The following is a 24,973-nucleotide window of genomic DNA, read 5'->3' as shown; positions in this document are numbered from 1 at the left end:
GTTGAAGATGGCCTCAGGAAACAGCACAGGGCCTGGTGTGTTGTACATGGCCACAGCAAGCAGCACAGGGCCTGGTTTGGTGAAGATGGCCTCGGCCAGAAGCACAGGGCCTGGTGTGATATGAGTGGCCTGAGCAAGAGCCACAGGCCCTGGTGTGGTGTAAGTGGCCAGAGCAAGAGCCACAGGCCCTGGTGTGGTGTAAGTGGCCTGAGCAAGAGCCACAGGCCCTGGTGTGGTGTAGGTGGCCTCAGCCAGCAGCCACAGGCCCTGGTGTGGTGTAGGTGGCCTCAGCCAGCAGCCACAAGCCCTTGTGTGGTGTAAGTGGCCTCAGCCAGCAGCCACAGGCCCTGGTGTGGTGTAAGTGGCCTCAGCCAGTGCCACAGGCCCTGGTGTGGTGTAAGTGGCCTGAGCAAGAGCCACAGGCTCTGGTGTGGTGTAATTGGCCTCAATAGCAACTAAGGCCCTGGTGTGGTGTAAGTGGCTTCAGCCAGCAGCCACAGGCCCTGGTGTGGTGTAAGTGGCCTCAGCCAGCAGCCACAGGCCCTGGTGTGGTGTAGGTGGCCTCAGCCAGCAGCCACAGGGCCTGGTGTGGTGTAAGTGGCCTCAATAGCAACTAAGGCCCTGGTGTGGTGTAAGTGGCTTCAGCCAGCAGCCACAGGCTCTGGTGTGGTGTAACTGGCCTCAGCCAGCAGCCACAGGCCCTGGTGTGGTGTAAGTGGCCTCAGCCAGAGCCACAGGCCCTGATGTGGTGTAAGTGGCCCCAGCCGGTCACTCAGGCCCTGGTGTGGTGTAGGTGGCATCAGCTAGCAGCACAAAACATTGGAAAACAGCCAAAAGCAGTGTCGTTAATGTGCCCTCATTAATGGGGAGCTGCTTCTGGTCTTTTAATACACCCCTTCTCTGGATCAAAAGCGGTTCAATGATATGAAAAAGAAAGGCTTACAGCACCAGGTACTCCCAGGCAGTCTCCCATCCAAGTACTAACCAAGCCCAGCCCTGCTTAGCTTCCGAGATCAGACGAGGTCGGGCGTGCTCAGGGTGGTATGGCCGTAAGCTGCTGGGCCCAGCACAATGTCTCAATTTATGGATTCAAGTGATTAGGTGGCAAGTACCTGAAGTTACGAAGACAATCCTATAACCATACCTGCATGTTTGCATAATACCCTAACCCAAAGGCTCAGTTTGGCATTTATCCAACAGCACAGGCCCTGGATTGTTGAAGATGGCCTCAGGAAACAGCACAGGGCCTGGTGTGTTGTACATGGCCACAGCAAGCAGCACAGGGCCTGGTTTGGTGAAGATGGCCTCGGCCAGAAGCACAGGGCCTGGTGTGATATGAGTGGCCTGAGCAAGAGCCACAGGCCCTGGTGTGGTGTAAGTGGCCAGAGCAAGAGCCACAGGCCCTGGTGTGGTGTAAGTGGCCTGAGCAAGAGCCACAGGCCCTGGTGTGGTGTAGGTGGCCTCAGCCAGCAGCCACAGGCCCTGGTGTGGTGTAGGTGGCCTCAGCCAGCAGCCACAAGCCCTTGTGTGGTGTAAGTGGCCTCAGCCAGCAGCCACAGGCCCTGGTGTGGTGTAAGTGGCCTCAGCCAGTGCCACAGGCCCTGGTGTGGTGTAAGTGGCCTGAGCAAGAGCCAAAGACCCTGGTTTGGTGTAATTGGCCTCAATAGCAACTAAGGCCCTGGTGTGGTGTAGGTGGCATCAGCTAGCAGCACAAGACATTGGAAAAGAGCCAAAAGCAATGTCGTTAATGTGCCCTCATTAGTGGGCAGCTGCTTTTGGTCTTTTAATACACCCCTTCTCTGGATCAAAAGCGGTTCAATGACATGAAAATCAAAGGCTTACAGCACCAGGTATTCCCAGGCAGTCTCCCATCCAAGTACTAACCAAGCCCAGCCCTGCTTGGCTTCCGAGATCAGACGAGGGCGGGTGTGCTCAGGGTGGTATGGCCATAAGCTGCTGGCCCCAGCACAATGACTCAATTTATGGATTCAAGTGATTAGGTGGCAAGTACCTGAAGTTACGAAGACAATCCTATAACCATACCTGCATGTTTGCATAATACCCTAACCCAAAGGCTCAGTTTGGCATTTATCCAACAGCACAGGCCCTGGATTGTTGAAGATGGCCTCTGGAACCAGCACAGGGCCTGGTGTGTTGTACATGGCCACAGCAAGCAGCACAGGGCCTGGTTTGGTGAAGATGGCCTCGGCCAGAAGCACAGGGCCTGGTGTGATATGAGTGGCCTGAGCAAGAGCCACAGGCCCTGGTGTGTTGTAAGTGGCCTCAGCCAGCAGCCACAGGCCCTGGTGTGGTGTAGGTGGCCTCAGCCAGCAGCCACAGGCCCTTGTGTGGTGTAATTGGCCTCAATAGCAACTAATGCCCTGGTGTGGTGAAGATGGCCTCAGCAAGCAGCCACAGGCCCTGGTTTGGTGTAAGTGGCCTCAGCCAGCAGCCACAGGCCCTGGTGTGGTGTAAGTGGCCTCAGCCAGCAGCCACAGGCCCTGGTGTGGTCTAAGTGGCCTCAGCCAGTGCCACAGGCCCTGGTGTGGTGTAAGTGGCCTGAGTAAGAGCCACAGGCCCTGGTGTGGTGTAAGTGGCCTCAGCCAGCAGCCACAGGCCCTGGTGTGGTGTAAGTGGCCTGAGCAAGTGCCACAGGCCCTGGTGTGGTGTAAGTGGCCTAAGCCAGAGCCACAGGCCCTGGTGTGGTGTAAGTGGCCTGAGCAAGAGCCACAGGGCCTGGTTTGGTGAAGATGGCCTCGGCCAGAAGCGCAGGGCCTGGTGTGATGTGAGTGGCCTGAGCAAGAGCCACAGGCCCTGGTGTGGTGTAAGTGGCCTCAGCCAGCAGCCACAGGCCCTGGTGTGGTGTAAGTCGCCTCAGCCAGAAGCCACAGGCACTGGTGTGGTGTAAGTGGCCTCAGCCAGCAGCAAAAGGGCCCTGGTGTGGTGTAAGTCGCCTCAGCCAGCAGCCACAAGCCCTGGTGTGGTGTAGATGGCCTCAGCCAGCAGCCACAGGCCCTGGTGTGGTGTAAGTGGCCTCAGCCAGCGGCCACAGGCCCTGGTGTGGTGTAAGTGGCCTGAGCAAGAGCCACAGGCCCTGGTGTGGTGTAAGTGGCCTGAGCAAGAGCCACAGACCCTGGTGTGGTGTAATTGGCCTCAATAGCAACTAATGCCCTGGTGTGGTGTAGGTGGCCTCAGCCAGCAGCCACAGGCCCTGGTGTGGTGAAAGTGGCCTCAGCCAGAGCCACAGGCCCTGGTGTGGTGTAAGTGGCCTGAGCAAGAGCCACAGGCCCTGGTGTGGTGTAATTGGCCTCAATAGCAACTAAGGCCCTGGTGTGGTGTAAGTGGCCTCAGCCAGAGCCACAGGCCCTGATGTGGTGTAAGTGGCCCCAGCCGGTCACTCAGGCCCTGGTGTGGTGTAGGTGGCATCAGCTAGCAGCACAAGACATTGGAAAACAGCCAAAAGCAATGTCGTTAATGTGCCCTCATTAATGGGCAGCTGCTTTTGGTCTTTTAATACACCCCTTCTCTGGATCAAAAGCGGTTCAATGACATGAAAATGAAAGGCTTACAGCACCAGGTATTCCCAGGCAGTCTCCCATCCAAGTACTAACCAAGCCCAGCCCTGCTCAGCTTGCGAGATCAGACGAGGTCGGGCGTGCTCAGGGTGGTATGGCCGTAAGCTGCTGGGCCCAGCACAATGTCTCAATTTATGGATTCAGGTGATTAGGTGGCAAGTACCTGAAGTTACGAAGACAATCCTATAACCCTACCTTCATGTTTGCATAATACCCTAACCCAAAGGCTCAGTTTAGCATTTATCCAACAGCACAGGCCCTGGATTGTTGAAGATGGCCTCAGGAACCAGCACAGGGCCTGGTGTGTTGTACATGGCCACAGCTAGCAGCACAGGGCCTGGTTTGGTGAAGATGGCCTCGGCCAGAAGCGCAGGGCCTGGTGTGATGTGAGTGGCCTGAGCAAGAGCCACAGGCCCTGGTGTGGTGTAATTGGCCTCAATAGCAACTAAGGCCCTGGTGTGGTGTAAGTGGCCTGAGCAAGAGCCACATACCCTGGTGTGGTGTAATTGGCCTCAATAGCAACTAAGGCCCTGGTGTGGTGTAGGTGGCCTCAGCCAGCAGCCACAGGCCCTGGTGTGGTGTAAGTGGCCTCAGCCAGAGCAACAGGCCCTGATGTGGTGTAAGTGGCCCCAGCCGGTCACTCAGGCCCTGGTGTGGTGTAGGTGGCATCAGCTAGCAGCACAAGACATTGGAAAACAGCCAAAAGCAATGTCGTTAATGTGCCCTCATTAATGGGGAGCTGCTTCTGGTCTTTTAATACACCCCTTCTCTGGATCAAAAGCGGTTCAATGACATGAAAATGAAAGGCTTACAGCACCAGGTATTCCCAGGCAGTCTCCCATCCAAGTACTAACCAAGCCCAGCCCTGCTTAGCTTCCGAGATCAGACGAGGTCGGGCGTGCTCAGGTTGGTATGGCCGTAAGCTGCTGGCCCCAGCACAATGTCTCAATTTATGGATTCAAGTGATTAGGTGGCAAGTACCTGAAGTTACGAAGACAATCCTATAACCATACCTGCATGTTTGCATAATACCCTAACCAAAAGGCTCAGTTTGGCATTTATCCAACAGCACAGGCCCTGGATTGTTGAAGATGGCCTCAGCAGGCAGCCACAGGCCCTGGTTTGGTGTAAGTGGCCTCAGCTAGCAGCCACAGGCCCTGGTGTGGTGTGAGTGGCCTCAGCCAGCAGCCACAGGCCCTGGTGTGGTCTAAGTGGCCTCAGCCAGTGCCACAGGCCCTGGTGTGGTGTAAGTGGCCTAAGCCAGAGCCACAGGCCCTGGTGTGGTGTAAGTGGCCTCAATAGCAAATAAGGCCCTGGTGTGGTGTAAGTGGCCTGAGCAAGAACCACAGGGCCTGGTTTGGTGAAGATGGCCTCGGCCAGAAGCGCAGGGCCTGGTGTGATGTGAGTGGCCTGAGCAAGAGCCACAGGCCCTGGTGTGGTGTAAGTGGCCTCAGCCAGCAGCCACAGGCCCTGGTGTGGTGTAAGTGGCCTCAGCCAGAAGCCACAGGCACTGGTGTGGTGTAAGTGGCCTCAGCCAGCAGCAAAAGGGCCCTGGTGTGGTGTAGGTGGCCTCAGCCAGCAGCCACAGGCCCTGGTGTGGTGTAAGTGGCCTCAATAGCAACTAAGGCCCTGGTGTGGTGTAAGTGGCTTCAGCCAGCAGCCACAGGCCCTGGTGTGGTGTAAATGGCCTCAGCCAGCAGCCACAGGCCCTGGTGTGGTGTAGGTGGCCTCAGCCAGCAGCCACAGGCCCTGGTGTGGTGTAAGTGGCCTCAATAGCAACTAAGGCCCTGGTGTGGTGTAAGTGGCTTCAGCCAGCAGCCACAGGCTCTGGTGTGGTGTAACTGGCCTCAGCCAGCAGCCACAGGCCCTGGTGTGGTGTAAGTGGCCTCAGCCAGAGCCACAGGCCCTGATGTGGTGTAAGTGGCCCCAGCCGGTCACTCAGGCCCTGGTGTGGTGTAGGTGGCATCAGCTAGCAGCACAAGACATTGGAAAACAGCCAAAAGCAGTGTCGTTAATGTGCCCTCATTAATGGGCAGCTGCTTTTGGTCTTTTAATACACCCCTTCTCTGGATCAAAAGCGGTTCAATGACATGAAAATTAAAGGCTTACAGCACCAGGTATTCCCAGGCAGTCTCCCATCCAAGTACTAACCAAGCCCAGCCCTGCTTAGCTTCCGAGATCAGACGAGGTCGGGCGTGCTCAGGGTGGTATGGCCGTAAGCTGCTGGCCCCAGCACAATGTCTCAATTTATGGATTCAAGTGATTAGGTGGCAAGTACCTGAAGTTACGAAGACAATCCTATAACCATACCTGCATGTTTGCATAATACCCTAACCCAAAGGCTCAGTTTGGCATTTATCCAACAGCACAGGCCCTGGATTGTTGAAGATGGCCTCAGGAACCAGCACAGGGCCTGGTGTGTTGTACATGGCCACAGCAAGCAGCACAGGGCCTGGTTTGGTGAAGATGGCCTCGGCCAGAAGCGCAGGGCCTGGTGTGATGTGAGTGGCCTGAGCAAGAGCCACAGGCCTTGGTGTGGTGTAAGTGGCCTCAGCCAGCAGCCACAGGCCCTGGTGTGGTGTAAGTCGCCTCAGCCAGAAGCCACAGGCACTGGTGTGGTGTAAGTGGCCTCAGCCAGCAGCAAAAGGGCCCTGGTGTGGTGTAAGTCGCCTCAGCCAGCAGCCACAGGCCCTGGTGTGGTGTAGGTGGCCTCAGCCAGCAGCCACAGGCCCTGGTGTGGTCTAAGTGGCCTCAGCCAGTGCCACAGGCCCTGGTGTGGTGTAAGTGGCCTGAGCAAGAGCCACAGGCCCTGGTGTGGTGTAATTGGCCTCAATAGCAACTAAGGCCCTGGTGTGGTGTAGGTGGCCTCAGCCAGCAGCCACAGGCCCTGGTGTGGTGTAAGTGGCCTCAATAGCAACTAAGGCCCTGGTGTGGTGTAAGTGGCCTGAGCAAGAGCCACATACCCTGGTGTGGTGTAATTGGCCTCAATAGCAACTAAGGCCCCGGTGTGGTGTAGGTGGCCTCAGCCAGGAGCCACAGGCCCTGGTGTGGTATAAGTGGCCCCAGCCGGTCACTCAGGCCCTGGTGTGGTGTAGGTGGCATCAGCTAGCAGCCACAGGCCCTGGTGTGGTGTGAGTGGCCTCAGCCAGCAGCCACAGGCCCTGGTGTGGTCTAAGTGGCCTCAGCCAGTGCCACAGGCCCTGGTGTGGTGTAAGTGGCCTGAGCAAGAGCCACAGGCCCTGGTGTGGTGTAAGTGGCCTCAGCCAGCAGCCACAGGCCCTGGTGTGGTGTAAGTGGCCTGAGCAAGTGCCACAGGCCCTGGTGTGGTGTAAGTGGCCTGAGCAAGTGCCACAGGCCCTGGTGTGGTGTAAGTGGCCTCAATAGCAAATAAGGCCCTGGTGTGGTGTAAGTGGCCTGAGCAAGAACCACAGGGCCTGGTTTGGTGAAGATGGCCTCGGCCAGAAGCGCAGGGCCTGGTGTGATGTGAGTGGCCTGAGCAAGAGCCACAGGCCCTGGTGTGGTGTAAGTGGCCTCAGCCAGCAGCCACAGGCCCTGGTGTGGTGTAAGTGGCCTCAGCCAGAAGCCACAGGCACTGGTGTGGTGTAAGTGGCCTCAGCCAGCAGCAAAAGGGCCCTGGTGTGGTGTAGGTGGCCTCAGCCAGCAGCCACAGGCCCTGGTGTGGTGTAAGTGGCCTCAATAGCAACTAAGGCCCTGGTGTGGTGTAAGTGGCTTCAGCCAGCAGCCACAGGCCCTGGTGTGGTGTAAGTGGCCTCAGCCAGCAGCCACAGGCCCTGGTGTGGTGTAGGTGGCCTCAGCCAGCAGCCACAGGCCCTGGTGTGGTGTAAGTGGCCTATATAGCAACTAAGGCCCTGGTGTGGTGTAAGTGGCTTCAGCCAGCAGCCACAGGCTCTGGTGTGGTGTAACTGGCCTCAGCCAGCAGCCACAGGCCCTGGTGTGGTGTAAGTGGCCTCAGCCAGAGCCACAGGCCCTGATGTGGTGTAAGTGGCCCCAGCCGGTCACTCAGGCCCTGGTGTGGTGTAGGTGGCATCAGCTAGCAGCACAAGACATTGGAAAACAGCCAAAAGCAGTGTCGTTAATGTGCCCTCATTAATGGGCAGCTGCTTTTGGTCTTTTAATACACCCCTTCTCTGGATCAAAAGCGGTTCAATGACATGAAAATGAAAGGCTTACAGCACCAGGTATTCCCAGGCAGTCTCCCATCCAAGTACTAACCAAGCCCAGCCCTGCTTAGCTTCCGAGATCAGACGAGGTCGGGCCTGCTCAGGGTGGTATGGCCGTAAGCTGCTGGCCCCAGCACAATGTCTCAATTTATGGATTCAAGTGATTAGGTGGCAAGTACCTGAAGTTACGAAGACAATCCTATAACCATACCTGCATGTTTGCATAATACCCTAACCCAAAGGCTCAGTTTGGCATTTATCCAACAGCACAGGCCCTGGATTGTTGAAGATGGCCTCACGAACCAGCACAGGGCCTGGTGTGTTGTACATGGCCACAGCAAGCAGCACAGGGCCTGGTTTGGTGAAGATGGCCTCGGCCAGAAGCGCAGGGCCTGGTGTGATGTGAGTGGCCTGAGCAAGAGCCACAGGCCTTGGTGTGGTGTAAGTGGCCTCAGCCAGCAGCCACAGGCCCTGGTGTGGTGTAAGTCGCCTCAGCCAGAAGCCACAGGCACTGGTGTGGTGTAAGTGGCCTCAGCCAGCAGCAAAAGGGCCCTGGTGTGGTGTAAGTGGCCTCAGCCAGCAGCCACAGGCCCTGGTGTGGTGTAGGTGGCCTCAGCCAGCAGCCACAGGCCCTGGTGTGGTGTAAGTGGCCTCAGCCAGCAGCCACAGGCCCTGGTGTGGTGTAAGTGGCCTCAGCCAGCAGCCACAGGCCCTGGTGTGGTGTAAGTGGCCTCAGCCAGTGCCACAGGCCCTGGTGTGGTGTAAGTGGCCTGAGCAAGAGCCACAGACCCTGGTGTGGTGTAATTGGCCTCAGCCAGCAGCCACAGGCCCTGGTGTGGTGTAAGTCGCCTCAGACAGAAGCCACAGGCACTGGTGTGGTGTAAGTGGCCTCAGCCAGCAGCAAAAGGGCCCTGGTGTGGTATAAGTCGCCTCAGCCAGCAGCCACAGGCCCTGGTGTGGTGTAGGTGGCCTCAGCCACCAGCCACAGGCCCTGGTGTGGTGTAAGTGGCCTCAGCCAGCAGCCACAGGCCCTGGTGTGGTGTAAGTGGCCTCAGCCAGCAGCCACAGGCCCTGGTGTGGTGTAAGTGGCCTCAGCCAGTGCCACAGGCCCTGGTGTGGTGTAAGTGGCCTGAGCAAGAGCCACAGGCCCTGGTGTGGTGTAAGTGGCCTGAGCAAGAGCCACAGACCCTGGTGTGGTGTAATTGGCCTCAATAGCAACTAATGCCCTGGTGTGGTGTAGGTGGCCTCAGCCAGCAGCCACAGGCCCTGGTGTGGTGTAAGTGGCCTGAGCAAGAGCCACAGGCCCTGGTGTGGTGTAAGTGGCCTGAGCAAGAGCCACAGACCCTGGTGTGGTGTAATTGGCCTCAATAGCAACTAATGCCCTGGTGTGGTGTAGGTGGCCTCAGCCAGCAGCCACAGGCCCTGGTGTGGTGAAAGTGGCCTCAGCCAGAGCCACAGGCCCTGATGTGGTGTAAGTGGCCCCAGCCGGTCACTCAGGCCCTTGTGTGGTGTAGGTTGCATCAGCTAGCAGCACAAGACATTGGAAAAGAGCCAAAAGCAGTGTCGTTAATGTGCCCTCATTAATGGGCAGCTGCTTTTGGTCTTTTAATACACCCCTTCTCTGGATCAAAAGCGGTTCAATGACATGAAAAATCAAAGGCTTACAGGACCAGGTATTCCCAGGCAGTCTCCCATCCAAGTACTAACCAAGCCCAGCCCTGCTTAGCTTCCGAGATCAGATGAGGTCAGGCGTGCTCAGGGTGGTATGGCCGTAAGCTGCTGGCTCCAGCACAATGTCTCAATTTATGGATTCAAGTGATTAGGTGGCAAGTACCTGAAGTTACGAAGACAATGCTATAATCATACCTGCATGTTTGCATAATACCCTAACCCAAAGGCTCAGTTTGGCATTTATCCAACAGCACAGGCCCTGGATTGTTGAAGATGGCCTCAGGAACCAGCACAGGGCCTGGTGTGTTGTACATGGCCACAGCAAGGAGCACAGGGCCTGGTTTGGTGAAGATGGCCTCGGCCAGAAGCGCAGGGCCTGGTGTGATGTGAGTGGCCTGAGCAAGAGCCACAGGCCTTGGTGTGGTGTAAGTGGCCTCAGCCAGCAGCCACAGGCCCTGGTGTGGTGTAAGTCGCCTCAGCCAGAAGCCACAGGCACTGGTGTGGTGTAAGTGGCCTCAGCCAGCAGCCACAGGCCCTGGTGTGGTGTAGGTGGCCTCAGCCAGCAGCCACAGGCCCTGGTGTGGTGTAGGTGGCCTCAGCCAGCAGCCACAGGCCCTGGTGTGGTGTAAGTGGCCTCAGCCAGCAGCCACAGGCCCTGGTGTGGTGTAAGTGGCCTGAGCAAGAGCCACAGGCCCTGGTGTGGTGTAAGTGGCCTGAGCAAGAGCCACAGACCCTGGTGTGGTGTAATTGGCCTCAATAGCAACTAATTCCCTGGTGTGGTGTAGGTGGCCTCAGCCAGCAGCCACAGGCCCTGGTGTGGTGTAAGTGGCCTCAGCCAGCAGCCACAGGCCCTGGTGTGGTGTAAGTCGCCTCAGCCAGAAGCCACAGGCACTGGTGTGGTGTAAGTGGCCTCAGCCAGCAGCAAAAGGGCCCTGGTGTGGTGTAAGTGGCCTCAGCCAGCAGCCACAGGCCCTGGTGTGGTGTAGGTGGCCTCAGCCAGCAGCCACAGGCCCTTGTGTGGTGTAATTGGCCTCAATAGCAACTAAGGCCCTGGTGTGGTGTAGGTGGCCTAAGCCAGCAGCCACAGGCCCTGGTGTGGTGTAAGTGGCCTCAGCCAGTGCCACAGGCCCTGGTGTGGTGTAAGTGGCCTGAGCAAGAGCCACAGACCCTGGTGTGGTGTAATTGGCCTCAATAGCAACTAAGGCCCTGGTGTGGTGTAGGTGGCCTCAGCCAGCAGCCACAGGCCCTGGTGTGGTGTAAGTGGCCTAAGCCAGAGCCACAGGCCCTGGTGTGGTGTAAGTGGCCTGAGCAAGAGCCACAGGGCCTGGTTTGGTGAAGATGGCCTCGGCCAGAAGCCACAGGCCCTGGTGTGGTGTAAGTGGCCTCAGCCAGCAGCCACAGGCACTGGTGTGGTGTAAGTGGCCTCAGCCAGCAGCAAAAGGGCCCTGGTGTGGTGTAAGTCGCCTCAGCCAGAAGCCACAGGCACTGGTGTGGTGTAAGTGGCCTCAGCCAGCAGCAAAAGGGCCCTGGTGTGGTGTAAGTCGCCTCAGCCAGCAGCCACAGGCCCTGGTGTGGTGTAGATGGCCTCAGCCAGCAGCCACAGGCCCTGGTGTGGTGTAAGTGGCCTCAGCCAGCAGCCACAGGCCCTGGTGTGGTCTAAGTGGCCTCAGCCAGAAGCACAGGGCCTGGTGTGATATGAGTGGCCTGAGCAAGAGCCACAGGCCCTGGTGTGGTGTAAGTGGCCTGAGCAAGAGCCACAGGCCCTGGTGTGGTGTAAGTGGCCTGAGCAAGAGCCACAGGCCCTGGTGTGGTGTAGGTGGCCTCAGCCAGTGCCACAGGCCCTGGTGTGGTGTAAGTGGCCTGAGCAAGAGCCACAGACCATGGTGTGGTGTAATTGGCCTCAATAGCAACTAAGGCCCTGGTGTGGTGTAGGTGGCCTAAGCCAGCAGCCACAGGCCCTGGTGTGGTGTAAGTGGCCTCAGCCAGCAGCCACAGGCCCTGGTGTGGTGTAAGTCGCCTCAGCCAGAAGCCACAGGCACTGGTGTGGTGTAAGTGGCCTCAGCCATCAGCAAAAGGGCCCTGGTGTGGTGTAAGTCGCCTCAGCCAGCAGCCACAGGCCCTGGTGTGGTGTAGATGGCCTCAGCCAGCAGCCACAGGCCCTGGTGTGGTGTAAGTGGCCTCAGCCAGCAGCCACAGGCCCTGGTGTGGTCTAAGTTGCCTCAGCCAGAAGCACAGGGCCTGGTGTGGTATGAGTGGCCTGAGAAAGAGCCACAGGCCCTGGTGTGGTGTAAGTGGCCTGAGCAAGAGCCACAGGCCCTGGTGTGGTGTAAGTGGCCTGAGCAAGAGCCACAGGCCCTGGTGTGGTGTAAGTGGCCTGAGCAAGAGCCACAGGCCCTGGTGTGGTGTAATTGGCCTCAATAGCAACTAAGGCCCTGGTTTGGTGTATGTGGCCTCAGCCAGCAAATAAGGCCGTGGTGTGGTGTAGGTGGCATCAGCTAGCAGCACAAGACATTGGAAAACAGCCAAAAGCAATGTCGTTAATGTGCCCTCATTAATGGGCAGCTGCTTTTGGTCTTTTAATACACCCCTTCTCTGGATCAAAAGCGGTTCAATGACATGAAAATGAAAGGCTTACAGCACCAGGTATTCCCAGGCAGTCTCCCATCCAAGTACTAACCAAGCCCAGCCCTGCTTAGCTTCCGAGATCAGACGAGGTCGGGCGTGCTCAGGGTGGTATGGCCGTAAGCTGCTGGCCCCAGCACAATGTCTCAATTTATGGATTCAAGTGATTAGGTGGCAAGTACCTGAAGTTACGAAGACAATCCTATAACCATACCTGCATGTTTGCATAATACCCTAACCCAAAGGCTCAGTTTGGCATTTATCCAACAGCACAGGCCCTGGATTGTTGAAGATGGCGTCAGGAACCAGCACAGGGCCTGGTGTGTTGTACATGGCCACAGCAAGCAGCACAGGGCCTGGTTTGGTGAAGATGGCCTCGGCCAGAAGCACAGGGCCTGGTGTGATATGAGTGGCCTGAGCAAGAGCCACAGGCCCTGGTGTGTTGTAAGTGGCCTCAGCCAGCAGCCACAGGCCCTGGTGTGGTGTAGGTGGCCTCAGCCAGCAGCCACAGGCCCTTGTGTGGTGTAATTGGCCTCAATAGCAACTAAGGCCCTGGTGTGGTGTAGGTGGCCTCAGCCAGCAGCCACAGGCCCTGGTGTGGTGTAAGTGGCCTCAGCCAGTGCCACAGGCCCTGGTGTGGTGTAAGTGGCCTGAGCAAGAGCCACAGACCCTGGTGTGGTGTAATTGGCCTCAATAGCAACTAAGGCCCTGGTGTGGTGTAGGTGGCCTCAGCCAGCAGCCACAGGCCCTGGTGTGGTGTAAGTGGCCTCAGCCAGCAGCCACAGGCCCTGATGTGGTGTAAGTGGCCCCAGCCGGTCACTCAGGCCCTGGTGTGGTGTAGGTGGCATCAGCCAGCAGCCACAGGCCCTGGTGTGGTGTAAGTCGCCTCAGCCAGAAGCCACAGGCACTGGTGTGGTGTAAGTGGCCTCAGCCAGCAGCAAAAGGGCCCTGGTGTGGTGTAAGTCGCCTCAGCCAGCAGCCACAGGCCCTGGTGTGGTGTAGGTGGCCTCAGCCAGCAGCCACAGGCCCTGGTGTGGTGTAAGTGGCCTCAGCCAGCAGCCACAGGCCCTGTTGTGGTGTAAGTGGCCTCAGCCAGCAGCCACAGGCCCTGGTGTGGTGTAAGTGGCCTCAGTCAGTGCCACAGGCCCTGGTGTGGTGTAAGTGGCCTGAGCAAGAGCCACAGACCCTGGTGTGGTATAATTGGCCTCAGCCAGCAGCCACAGGCCCTGGTGTGGTGTAAGTCGCCTCAGACAGAAGCCACAGGCACTGGTGTGGTGTAAGTGGCCTCAGCCAGCAGCAAAAGGGCCCTGGTGTGGTATAAGTCGCCTCAGCCAGCAGCCACAGGCCCTGGTGTGGTGTAGGTGGCCTCAGCCAGCAGCCACAGGCCCTGGTGTGGTGTAAGTGGCCTGAGCAAGAGCCACATACCCTGGTGTGGTGTAATTGGCCTCAATAGCAACTAATGCCCTGGTGTGGTGTAAGTGGCCTCAGCCAGCAGCCACAGGCCCTGGTGTGGTGTAAGTGGCCTCAGCCAGAGCCACAGGCCCTGATGTGGTGTAAGTGGCCCCAGCCGGTCACTCAGGCCCTGGTGTGGTGTAGGTGGCATCAGCTAGCAGCACAAGACATTGGAAAACAGCCAAAAGCAATGTCGTTAATGTGCCCTCATTAATGGGCAGCTGCTTTTGGTCTTTTAATACACCCCTTCTCTGGATCAAAAGCGGTTCAATGACATTAAAAAGAAAGGCTTACAGCACCAGGTATTCCCAGGCAGTCTCCCATCCAAGTACTAACCAAGCCCAGCCCTGCTCAGCTTCCGAGATCAGACGAGGTCGGGCGTGCTCAGGGTGGTATGGCCGTAAGCTGCTGGGCCCAGCACAATGTCTCAATTTATGGATTCAGGTGATTAGGTGGCAAGTACCTGAAGTTACGAAGACAATCCTATAACCCTACCTTCATGTTTGCATAATACCCTAACCCAAAGGCTCAGTTTAGCATTTATCCAACAGCACAGGCCCTGGATTGTTGAAGATGGCCTCAGGAACCAGCACAGGGCCTGGTGTGTTGTACATGGCCACAGCTAGCAGCACAGGGCCTGGTTTGGTGAAGATGGCCTCGGCCAGAAGCGCAGGGCCTGGTGTGATGTGAGTGGCCTGAGCAAGAGCCACAGGCCCTGGTGTGGTGTAATTGGCCTCAATAGCAACTAAGGCCCTGGTGTGGTGTAAGTGGCCTGAGCAAGAGCCACATACCCTGGTGTGGTGTAATTGGCCTCAATAGCAACTAAGGCCCTGGTGTGGTGTAGGTGGCCTCAGCCAGCAGCCACAGGCCCTGGTGTGGTGTAAGTGGCCTCAGCCAGAGCAACAGGCCCTGATGTGGTGTAAGTGGCCCCAGCCGGTCACTCAGGCCCTGGTGTGGTGTAGGTGGCATCAGCTAGCAGCACAAGACATTGGAAAACAGCCAAAAGCAATGTCGTTAATGTGCCCTCATTAATGGGGAGCTGCTTCTGGTCTTTTAATACACCCCTTCTCTGGATCAAAAGCGGTTCAATGACATGAAAATGAAAGGCTTACAGCACCAGGTATTCCCAGGCAGTCTCCCATCCAAGTACTAACCAAGCCCAGCCCTGCTTAGCTTCCGAGATCAGACGAGGTCGGGCGTGCTCAGGGTGGTATGGCCGTAAGCTGCTGGCCCCAGCACAATGTCTCAATTTATGGATTCAAGTGATTAGGTGGCAAGTACCTGAAGTTACGAAGACAATCCTATAACCATACCTGCATGTTTGCATAATACCCTAACCAAAAGGCTCAGTTTGGCATTTATCCAACAGCACAGGCCCTGGATTGTTGAAGATGGCCTCAAGAACCAGCACAGGACCTGGTGTGTTTTACATGGCCACAGCAAGCAGCACAGGGCCTGGTTTGGTGAAGATGGCCTCAGCAGGCAGCCACAGGCCCTGGTTTGGTGTAAGTGGCCTCAGCTAGCAGCCACAGGCCCTGGTGTGGTGTGAGTGGCCTCAGCCAGCAGCCACAGGCCCTGGTGTGGTCTAAGTGGCCTCAGCCAGTGCCACAGGCCCTGGTGTGGTGTAAGTGGCCTAAGCCAGAGCCACAGGCCCTGGTGTGGTGTAAGTGGCCTCAATAGCAAATAAGGCCCTGGTGTGGTGTAAGTGGCCTGAGCAAGAACCACAGGGCCTGGTTTGGTGAAGATGGCCTCGGCCAGAAGCGCAGGGCCTGGTGTGATGTGAGTGGCCTGAGCAAGAGCCACAGGCCCTGGTGTGGTGTAAGTGGCCTCAGCCAGCAGCCACAGGCCCTGGTGTGGTGTAAGTGGCCTCAGCCAGAAGCCACAGGCACTGGTGTGGTGTAAGTGGCCTCAGCCAGCAGCAAAAGGGCCCTGGTGTGGTGTAGGTGGCCTCAGCCAGCAGCCACAGGCCCTGGTGTGGTGTAAGTGGCCTCAATAGCAACTAAGGCCCTGGTGTGGTGTAAGTGGCTTCAGCCAGCAGCCACAGGCCCTGGTGTGGTGTAAGTGGCCTCAGCCAGCAGCCACAGGCCCTGGTGTGGTGTAGGTGGCCTCAGCCAGCAGCCACAGGCCCTGGTGTGGTGTAAGTGGCCTCAATAGCAACTAAGGCCCTGGTGTGGTGTAAGTGGCTTCAGCCAGCAGCCACAGGCTCTGGTGTGGTGTAACTGGCCTCAGCCAGCAGCCACAGGCCCTGATGTGGTGTAAGTGGCCCCAGCCGGTCACTCAGGCCCTGGTGTGGTGTAGGTGGCATCAGCCAGCAGCCACAGGCCCTGGTGTGGTGTAAGTCGCCTCAGCCAGAAGCCACAGGCACTGGTGTGGTGTAAGTGGCCTCAGCCAGCAGCAAAAGGGCCCTGGTGTGGTGTAAGTCGCCTCAGCCAGCAGCCACAGGCCCTGGTGTGGTGTAGGTGGCCTCAGCCAGCAGCCACAGGCCCTGGTGTGGTGTAAGTGGCCTCAGCCAGCAGCCACAGGCCCTGGTGTGGTGTAAGTGGCCTCAGCCAGCAGCCACAGGCCCTGGTGTGGTGTAAGTGGCCTCAGCCAGTGCCACAGGCCCTGGTATGGTGTAAGTGGCCTGAGCAAGAGCCACAGACCCTGGTGTGGTATAATTGGCCTCAGCCAGCAGCCACAGGCCCTGGTGTGGTGTAAGTCGCCTCAGACAGAAGCCACAGGCACTGGTGTGGTGTAAGTGGCCTCAGCCAGCAGCAAAAGGGCCCTGGTGTGGTATAAGTCGCCTCAGCCAGCAGCCACAGGCCCTGGTGTGGTGTAGGTGGCCTCAGCCACCAGCCACAGGCCCTGGTGTGGTGTAAGTAGCCTCAGCCAGCAGCCACAGGCCCTGGTGTGGTGTAAGTGGCCTCAGCCAGCAGCCACAGGCCCTGGTGTGGTGTACGTGGCCTCAGCCAGTGCCACAGGCCCTGGTGTGGTGTAAGTGGCCTGAGCAAGAGCCACAGGCCCTGGTGTGGTGTAAGTGGCCTGAGCAAGAGCCACAGACCCTGGTGTGGTGTAATTGGCCTCAATAGCAACTAATGCCCTGGTGTGGTGTAGGTGGCCTCAGCCAGCAGCCACAGGCCCTGGTGTGGTGTAAGTGGCCTGAGCAAGAGCCACAGGCCCTGGTGTGGTGTAAGTGGCCTGAGCAAGAGCCACAGACCCTGGTGTGGTGTAATTGGCCTCAATAGCAACTAATGCCCTGGTGTGGTGTAGGTGGCCTCAGCCAGCAGCCACAGGCCCTGGTGTGGTGAAAGTGGCCTCAGCCAGAGCCACAGGCCCTGATGTGGTGTAAGTGGCCCCAGCCGGTCACTCAGGCCCTTGTGTGGTGTAGGTTGCATCAGCTAGCAGCACAAGACATTGGAAAAGAGCCAAAAGCAGTGTCGTTAATGTGCCCTCATTAATGGGTAGCTGCTTTTGGTCTTTTAATACACCCCTTCTCTGGATCAAAAGCGGTTCAATGACATGAAAATCAAAGGGTTACAGCACCAGGTATTCCCAGGCAGTCTCCCATCCAAGTACTAACCAAGCCCAGCCATGCTTAGCTTCCGAGATCAGACGAGGTCGGGCGTGCTCAGGGTGGTATGGACGTAAGCTGCTGGCTCCAGCACAATGTCTCAATTTATGGATTCAAGTGATTAGGTGGCAAGTACCTGAAGTTATGAAGACAATGCTATAACCATACCTGCATGTTTGCATAATACCCTAACCCAAAGGCTCAGTTTGGCATTTATCCAACAGCACAGGCCCTGGATTGTTGAAGATGGCCTCAGGAACCAGCACAGGGCCTGGTGTGTTGTACATGGCCACAGCAAGGAGCACAGGGCCTGGTTTGGTGAAGATGGCCTCGGCCAGAAGCGCAGGGCCTGGTGTGATGTGAGTGGCCTGAGCAAGAGCCACAGGCCTTGGTGTGGTGTAAGTGGCCTCAGCCAGCAGCCACAGGCCCTGGTGTGGTGTAAGTGGCCTCAGCCAGCAGCCACAGGCCCTGGTGTGGTGTAGGTGGCCTCAGCCAGCAGCCACAGGCCCTGGTGTGGTGTAGGTGGCCTCAGCCAGCAGCCACAGGCCCTGGTGTGGTGTAAGTGGCCTCAGCCAGCAGCCACAGGCCCTGGTGTGGTGTAAGTGGCCTGAGCAAGAGCCACAGGCCCTGGTGTGGTGTAAGTGGCCTGAGCAAGAGCCACAGACCCTGGTGTGGTGTAATTGGCCTCAATAGCAACTAATGCCCTGGTGTGGTGTAGGTGGCCTCAGCCAGCAGCCACAGGCCCTGGTGTGGTGTAAGTGGCCTCAGCCAGCAGCCACAGGCCCTGGTGTGGTGTAAGTGGCCTCAGCCAGCAGCAAAAGGGCCCTGGTGTGGTGTAAGTGGCCTCAGCCAGCAGCCACAGGCCCTGGTGTGGTGTAGGTGGCCTCAGCCAGCAGCCACAGGCCCTTGTGTGGTGTAATTGGCCTCAATAGCAACTAAGGCCCTGGTGTGGTGTAGGTGGCCTAAGCCAGCAGCCACAGGCCCTGGTGTGGTGTAAGTGGCCTCAGCCAGTGCCACAGGCCCTGGTGTGGTGTAAGTGGCCTGAGCAAGAGCCACAGACCCTGGTGTGGTGTAATTGGCCTCAATAGCAACTAAGGCCCTGGTGTGGTGTAGGTGGCCTCAGCCAGCAGCCACAGGCCCTGGTGTGGTGTAAGTGGCCTCAATAGCAACTAAGGCCCTGGTGTGGTGTAAGTGGCTTCAGCCAGCAGCCACAGGCTCTGGTGTGGTGTAACTGGCCTCAGCCAGCAGCCACAGGCCCTGGTGTGGTGTAAGTGGCCTCAGCCAGAGCCACAGGCCCTGATGTGGTGTAAGTGGCCCCAGCCGGTCACTCAGGCCCTGGTGTGGTGTAGGTGGCATCAGCTAGCAGCACAAGACATTGGAAAACAGCCAAAAGCAGTGTCGTTAATGTGCCCTCATTAATGGGCAGCTGCTTTTGGTCTTTTAATACACCCCTTCTCTGGATCAAAAGCAGTTCAATGACATGAAAATGAAAGGCTTACAGCACCAGGTATTCCCAGGCAGTCTCCCATCCAAGTACTAACCAAGCCCAGCCCTGCTTAGCTTCCGAGATCAGACGAGGTCGGGCGTGCTCAGGGTGGTATGGCCGTAAGCTGCTGGGCCCAGCACAATGTCTCAATTTATGGATTCAAGTGATTAGGTGGCAAGTACCTGAAGTTACGAAGACAATCCTATAACCATACCTGCATGTTTGCATAATACCCTAACCCAAAGGCTCAGTTTGGCATTTATCCAACAGCACAGGCCCTGGATTGTTGAAGATGGCCTCAGGAAACAGCACAGGGCCTGGTGTGTTGTACATGGCCACAGCAAGCAGCACAGGGCCTGGTTTGGTGAAGATGGCCTCAGCCAGAAGCACAGGGCCTGGTGTGATATGAGTGGCCTGAGCAAGAGCCACAGGCCCTGGTGTGGTGTAAGTGGCCAGAGCAAGAGCCACAGGCCCTGGTGTGGTGTAAGTGGCCTGAGCAAGAGCCACAGGCCCTGGTGTGGTGTAGGTGGCCTCAGCCAGCAGCCACAGGCCCTGGTGTGGTGTAGGTGGCCTCAGCCAGCAGCCACAAGCCCTTGTGTGGTGTAAGTGGCCTCAGCCAGCAGCCACAGGCCCTGGTGTGGTGTAAGTGGCCTCAGCCAGTGCCACAGGCCCTGGTGTGGTGTAAGTGGCCTGAGCAAGAGCCACAGACCATGGTGTGGTGTAATTGGCCTCAATAGCAACTAACGCCCTGGTGTGGTGTAGGTGGCCTAAGCCAGCAGCCACAGGCCCTGGTGTGGTGTAAGTGGCCTCAGCCAGCAGCCACAGGCCCTGGTGTGGTGTAAGTCGCCTCAGCCAGAAGCCACAGGCACTGGTGTGGTGTAAGTGGCCTCAGCCAGCAGCAAAAGGGCCCTGGTGTGGTGTAAGTCGCCTCAGCCAGCAGCCACAGGCCCTGGTGTGGTGTAGATGGCCTCAGCCAGCAGCCACAGGCCCTGGTGTGGTGTAAGTGGCCTCAGCCAGCAGCCACCGGCCCTGGTTTGGTCTAAGTTGCCTCAGCCAGAAGCACAGGGCCTGGTGTGATATGAGTGGCCTGAGAAAGAGCCACAGGCCCTGGTGTGGTGTAAGTGGCCTGAGCAAGAGCCACAGGCCCTGGTGTGGTGTAAGTGGCCTGAGCAAGAGCCACAGGCCCTGGTGTGGTGTAATTGGCCTCAATAGCAACTAAGGCCCTGGTTTGGTGTATGTGGCCTCAGCCAGCAAATAAGGCCGTGGTGTGGTGTAGGTGGCATCAGCTAGCAGCACAAGACATTGGAAAACAGCCAAAAGCAATGTCGTTAATGTGCCCTCATTAATGGGCAGCTGCTTTTGGTCTTTTAATACACCCCTTCTCTGGATCAAAAGCGGTTCAATGACATGAAAATGAAAGGCTTACAGCACCAGGTATTCCCAGGCAGTCTCCCATCCAAGTACTATCCAAGCCCAGCCCTGCTTAGCTTCCGAGATCAGACGAGGTCGGGCGTGCTCAGGGTGGTATGGCCGTAAGCTGCTGGCCCCAGCACAATGTCTCAATTTATGGATTCAAGTGATTAGGTGGCAAGTACCTGAAGTTACGAAGACAATCCTATAACCATACCTGCATGTTTGCATAATACCCTAACCCAAAGGCTCAGTTTGGCATTTATCCAACAGCACAGGCCCTGGATTGTTGAAGATGGCCTCAAGAACCAGCACAGGACCTGGTGTGTTTTACATGGCCACAGCAAGCAGCACAGGGCCTGGTTTGGTGAAGATGGCCTCAGCAAGCAGCCACAGGCCCTGGTTTGGTGTAAGTGGCCTCAGCCAGCAGCCACAGGCCCTGGTGTGGTGTAAGTGGCCTCAGCCAGCAGCCACAGGCCCTGGTGTGGTCTAAGTGGCCTCAGCCAGTGCCACAGGCCCTGGTGTGGTGTAAGTGGCCTGAGTAAGAGCCACAGGCCCTGGTGTGGTGTAAGTGGCCTCAGCCAGCAGCCACAGGCCCTGGTGTGGTGTAGGTGGCCTCAGCCAGCAGCCACAGGCCCTTGTGTGGTGTAATTGGCCTCAATAGCAACTAAGGCCCTGGTGTGGTGTAGGTGGCCTCAGCCAGCAGCCACAGGCCCTGGTGTGGTGTAAGTGGCCTCAGCCAGTGCCACAGGCCCTGGTGTGGTGTAAGTGGCCTGAGCAAGAGCCACAGACCCTGGTGTGGTGTAATTGGCCTCAATAGCAACTAAGGCCCTGGTGTGGTGTAGGTGGCCTCAGCCAGCAGCCACAGGCCCTGGTGTGGTGTAAGTGGCCTCAGCCAGCAGCCACAGGCCCTGGTGTGGTGTAAGTGGCATCAGCTAGCAGCACAAGACATTGGAAAACAGCCAAAAGCAATGTCGTTAATGTGCCCTCATTAATGGGGAGCTGCTTTTGGTCTTTTAATACACCCCTTCTCTGGATCAAAAGCGGTTCAATGACATGAAAATGAAAGGCTTACAGCACCAGGTATTCCCAGGCAGTCTCCCATCCAAGTACTAACCAAGCCCAGCCCTGCTTAGCTTCCGAGATCAGACGAGGTCGGGCGTGCTCAGGGTGGTATGGCCGAAAGATGCTGGCTCCAGCACAATGTCTCAATTTATGGATTCAAGTGATTAGGTGGCAAGTACCTGAAATTACGAAGACAATCCTATAACCATACCTGCATGTTTGCATAATACCCTAACCCAAAGGCTCAGTTTGGCATTTATCCAACAGCACAGGCCCTGGATTGTTGAAGATGGCCTCAAGAACCAGCACAGGACCTGGTGTGTTTTACATGGCCACAGCAAGCAGCACAGGGCCTGGTTTGGTGAAGATGGCCTCAGCAAGCAGCCACAGGCCCTGGTGTGGTGTAAGTGGCCTCAGCCAGCAGCCACAGGCCCTGGTGTGGTGTAAGTGGCCTCAGCCAGCAGCCACAGGCCCTGGTGTGGTCTAAGTGGCCTCAGCCAGTGCCACAGGCCCTGGTGTGGTGTAAGTGGCCTGAGTAAGAGCCACAGGCCCTGGTGTGGTGTAAGTGGCCTCAGCCAGCAGCCACAGGCCCTGGTGTGGTGTAAGCGGCCTAAGCCAGAGCCACAGGCCCTGGTGTGGTGTAAGTGGCCTGAGCAAGAGCCACAGGGCCTGGTTTGGTGAAGATGGCCTCGGCCAGAAGCGCAGGGCCTGGTGTGATGTGAGTGGCCTGAGCAAGAGCCACAGGCCCTGGTGTGGTGTAAGTGGCCTCAGCCAGCAGCCACAGGCCCTGGTGTGGTGTAAGTCGCCTCAGCCAGAAGCCACAGGCACTGGTGTGGTGTAAGTGGCCTCAGCCAGCAGCAAAAGGGCCCTGGTGTGGTGTAAGTCGCCTCAGCCAGCAGCCACAGGCCCTGGTGTGGTGTAGATGGCCTCAGCCAGCAGCCACAGGCCCTGGTGTGGTGTAAGTGGCCTCAGCCAGCAGCCACAGGCCCTGGTGTGGTCTAAGTGGCCTCAGCCAGAAGCACAGGGCCTGGTGTGATATGAGTGGCCTCAGCAAGAGCCACAGGCCCTGGTGTGGTGTAAGTGGCCTGAGCAAGAGCCACAGGCCCTGGTGTGGTGTAAGTGGCCTGAGCAAGAGCCACAGGCCCTGGTGTGGTGTAGGTGGCCTCAGCCAGCAGCCACAGGCCCTGGTGTGGTGTAGGTGGCCTCAGCCAGCAGCCACAAGCCCTTGTGTGGTGTAAGTGGCCTCAGCCAGCAGCCACAGGCCCTGGTGTGGTGTAAGTGGCCTCGGCCAGTGCCACAGGCCCTGGTGTGGTGTAAGTGGCCTGAGCAAGAGCCACAGACCATGGTGTGGTGTAATTGGCCTCAATAGCAACTAAGGCCCTGGTGTGGTGTAAGTGGCCTCAGCCAGCAGCCACAGGCCCTGGTGTGGTGTAGATGGCCTCAGCCAGCAGCCACAGGCCCTGGTGTGGTGTAAGTGGCCTCAGCCAGCAGCCACAGGCCCTGGTGTGGTCTAAGTGGCCTCAGCCAGAAGCACAGGGCCTGGTGTGATATGAGTGGCCTGAGCAAGAGCCACAGGCCCTGGTGTGGTGTAAGTGGCCTGAGCAAGAGCCACAGGCCCTGATGTGGTGTAAGTGGCCCCAGCCGGTCACTCAGGCCCTGGTGTGGTGTAGGTGGCATCAGCTAGCAGCACAAGACATTGGAAAACAGCCAAAAGCAGTGTCGTTAATGTGCCCTCATTAATGGGCAGCTGCTTTTGGTCTTTTAATACACCCCTTCTCTGGATCAAAAGCGGTTCAATGACATGAAAATGAAAGGCTTACAGCACCAGGTATTCCCAGGCAGTCTCCCATCCAAGTACTAACCAAGCCCAGCCCTGCTTAGCTTCCGAGATCAGACGAGGTCGGGCGTGCTCAGGGTGGTATGGCCGTAAGCTGCTGGCCCCAGCACAATGTCTCAATTTATGGATTCAGGTGATTAGGTGGCAAGTACCTGAAGTTACGAAGACAATCCTATAACCATACCTGCATGTTTGCATAATACCCTAACCCAAAGGCTCAGTTTGGCATTTATCCAACAGCACAGGCCCTGGATTGTTGAAGATGGCCTCAGGAACCAGCACAGGGCCTGGTGTGTTGTACATGGCCACAGCAAGCAGCACAGGGCCTGGTTTGGTGAAGATGGCCTCGGCCAGAAGCGCAGGGCCTGGTGTGATGTGAGTGGCCTGAGCAAGAGCCACAGGCCTTGGTGTGGTGTAAGTGGCCTCAGCCAGCAGCCACAGGCCCTGGTGTGGTGTAAGTCGCCTCAGCCAGAAGCCACAGGCACTGGTGTGGTGTAAGTGGCCTCAGCCAGCAGCAAAAGGGCCCTGGTGTGGTGTAAGTGGCCTCAGCCAGCAGCCACAGGCCCTGGTGTGGTGTAGGTGGCCTCAGCCAGCAGCCACAGGCCCTGGTGTGGTCTAAGTGGCCTCAGCCAGTGCCACAGGCCCTGGTGTGGTGTAAGTGGCCTGAGCAAGAGCCACAGGCCCTGGTGTGGTGTAAGTGGCCTCAGCCAGCAGCCACAGGCCCTGGTGTGGTGTAAGTGGCCTGAGCAAGTGCCACAGGCCCTGGTGTGGTGTAAGTGGCCTGAGCAAGTGCCACAGGCCCTGGTGTGGTGTAAGTGGCCTGAGCAAGTGCCACAGGCCCTGGTGTGGTGTAAGTGGCCTGAGCAAGTGCCACAGGCCCTGGTGTGGTGTAAGTGGCCTCAATAGCAAATAAGGCCCTGGTGTGGTGTAAGTGGCCTGAGCAAGAACCACAGGGCCTGGTTTGGTGAAGATGGCCTCGGCCAGAAGCGCAGGGCCTGGTGTGATGTGAGTGGCCTGAGCAAGAGCCACAGGCCCTGGTGTGGTGTAAGTGGCCTCAGCCAGCAGCCACAGGCCCTGGTGTGGTGTAAGTGGCCTCAGCCAGAAGCCACAGGCACTGGTGTGGTGTAAGTGGCCTCAGCCAGCAGCCACAGGCCCTGGTGTGGTGTAAGTGGCCTCAGCCAGTGCCACAGGCCCTGGTGTGGTGTAATTGGCCTCAATAGCAACTAAGGCCCTGGTGTGGTGTAAGTGGCCTGAGCAAGAGCCACATACCCTGGTGTGGTGTAATTGGCCTCAATAGCAACTAAGGCCCTGGTGTGGTGTAAGTGGCTTCAGCCAGCAGCCACAGGCTCTGGTGTGGTGTAACTGGCCTCAGCCAGCAGCCACAGGCCCTGGTGTGGTGTAAGTGGCCTCAGCCAGAGCCACAGGCCCTGATGTGGTGTAAGTGGCCCCAGCCGGTCACTCAGGCCCTGGTGTGGTGTAGGTGGCATCAGCTAGCAGCACAAGACATTGGAAAACAGCCAAAAGCAGTGTCGTTAATGTGCCCTCATTAATGGGCAGCTGCTTTTGGTCTTTTAATACACCCCTTCTCTGGATCAAAAGCAGTTCAATGACATGAAAATGAAAGGCTTACAGCACCAGGTATTCCCAGGTAGTCTCCCATCCAAGTACTAACCAAGCCCAGCCCTGCTTAGCTTCCGAGATCAGACGAGGTCGGGCGTGCTCAGGGTGGTATGGCCGTAAGCTGCTGGGCCCAGCACAATGTCTCAATTTATGGATTCAAGTGATTAGGTGGCAAGTACCTGAAGTTACGAAGACAATCCTATAACCATACCTGCATGTTTGCATAATACCCTAACCCAAAGGCTCAGTTTGGCATTTATCCAACAGCACAGGCCCTGGATTGTTGAAGATGGCCTCAGGAAACAGCACAGGGCCTGGTGTGTTGTACATGGCCACAGCAAGCAGCACAGGGCCTGGTTTGGTGAAGATGGCCTCAGCCAGAAGCACAGGGCCTGGTGTGATATGAGTGGCCTGAGCAAGAGCCACAGGCCCTGGTGTGGTGTAAGTGGCCAGAGCAAGAGCCACAGGCCCTGGTGTGGTGTAAGTGGCCTGAGCAAGAGCCAC

General features: G+C 57.6%; 8 non-coding genes and 8 pseudogenes across 8 annotated transcripts; all 16 read right to left on the bottom strand.

Moving 5' to 3' along the window:
• Positions 1-936: 936 nt before the first annotated feature.
• On the bottom strand, positions 937-1,055 carry LOC146715735 (5S ribosomal RNA). Its single transcript, XR_014919832.1, has one exon. It is a non-coding gene; the product is annotated as a 5S ribosomal RNA (ribosomal RNA).
• Positions 1,056-1,835: 780 nt separating this feature from the next.
• On the bottom strand, positions 1,836-1,954 carry LOC146715734 (5S ribosomal RNA; annotated as a pseudogene).
• A 1,608-nt stretch (positions 1,955-3,562) lies between these two features.
• LOC146715733 (5S ribosomal RNA) lies at positions 3,563-3,681 on the bottom strand (annotated as a pseudogene).
• A 699-nt stretch (positions 3,682-4,380) lies between these two features.
• LOC146715732 (5S ribosomal RNA) lies at positions 4,381-4,499 on the bottom strand (annotated as a pseudogene).
• Positions 4,500-5,677: 1,178 nt separating this feature from the next.
• On the bottom strand, positions 5,678-5,796 carry LOC146715731 (5S ribosomal RNA). The gene has a single exon (XR_014919571.1). It is a non-coding gene; the product is annotated as a 5S ribosomal RNA (ribosomal RNA).
• Positions 5,797-7,759: 1,963 nt separating this feature from the next.
• LOC146715730 (5S ribosomal RNA) lies at positions 7,760-7,878 on the bottom strand (annotated as a pseudogene).
• Positions 7,879-9,414: 1,536 nt separating this feature from the next.
• Positions 9,415-9,533, bottom strand: LOC146715729 (5S ribosomal RNA; annotated as a pseudogene).
• Positions 9,534-12,055: 2,522 nt separating this feature from the next.
• LOC146715728 (5S ribosomal RNA) lies at positions 12,056-12,174 on the bottom strand. The gene has a single exon (XR_014919570.1). It is a non-coding gene; the product is annotated as a 5S ribosomal RNA (ribosomal RNA).
• Positions 12,175-13,788: 1,614 nt separating this feature from the next.
• LOC146715727 (5S ribosomal RNA) lies at positions 13,789-13,907 on the bottom strand (annotated as a pseudogene).
• Positions 13,908-14,606: 699 nt separating this feature from the next.
• LOC146715726 (5S ribosomal RNA) lies at positions 14,607-14,725 on the bottom strand. Its single transcript, XR_014919569.1, has one exon. It is a non-coding gene; the product is annotated as a 5S ribosomal RNA (ribosomal RNA).
• A 2,286-nt stretch (positions 14,726-17,011) lies between these two features.
• Positions 17,012-17,130, bottom strand: LOC146715725 (5S ribosomal RNA; annotated as a pseudogene).
• A 1,413-nt stretch (positions 17,131-18,543) lies between these two features.
• On the bottom strand, positions 18,544-18,662 carry LOC146715724 (5S ribosomal RNA). Its single transcript, XR_014919568.1, has one exon. It is a non-coding gene; the product is annotated as a 5S ribosomal RNA (ribosomal RNA).
• A 1,294-nt stretch (positions 18,663-19,956) lies between these two features.
• Positions 19,957-20,075, bottom strand: LOC146715723 (5S ribosomal RNA). The gene has a single exon (XR_014919810.1). It is a non-coding gene; the product is annotated as a 5S ribosomal RNA (ribosomal RNA).
• Positions 20,076-21,015: 940 nt separating this feature from the next.
• LOC146715722 (5S ribosomal RNA) lies at positions 21,016-21,134 on the bottom strand (annotated as a pseudogene).
• Positions 21,135-22,825: 1,691 nt separating this feature from the next.
• Positions 22,826-22,944, bottom strand: LOC146715721 (5S ribosomal RNA). The gene has a single exon (XR_014919566.1). It is a non-coding gene; the product is annotated as a 5S ribosomal RNA (ribosomal RNA).
• A 1,528-nt stretch (positions 22,945-24,472) lies between these two features.
• Positions 24,473-24,591, bottom strand: LOC146715720 (5S ribosomal RNA). The gene has a single exon (XR_014919689.1). It is a non-coding gene; the product is annotated as a 5S ribosomal RNA (ribosomal RNA).
• Positions 24,592-24,973: the final 382 nt, after the last annotated feature.

This window comes from Copadichromis virginalis, linkage group LG3 (assembly GCF_057382275.1).
Source record: "Copadichromis virginalis isolate Kocher_CV1m ecotype Utaka linkage group LG3, C_Virginalis_male_GT1.1, whole genome shotgun sequence".
NCBI lineage: Eukaryota > Metazoa > Chordata > Actinopteri > Cichliformes > Cichlidae > Copadichromis > Copadichromis virginalis.
This window is presented reverse-complemented; position numbering and strand designations above follow the sequence as displayed.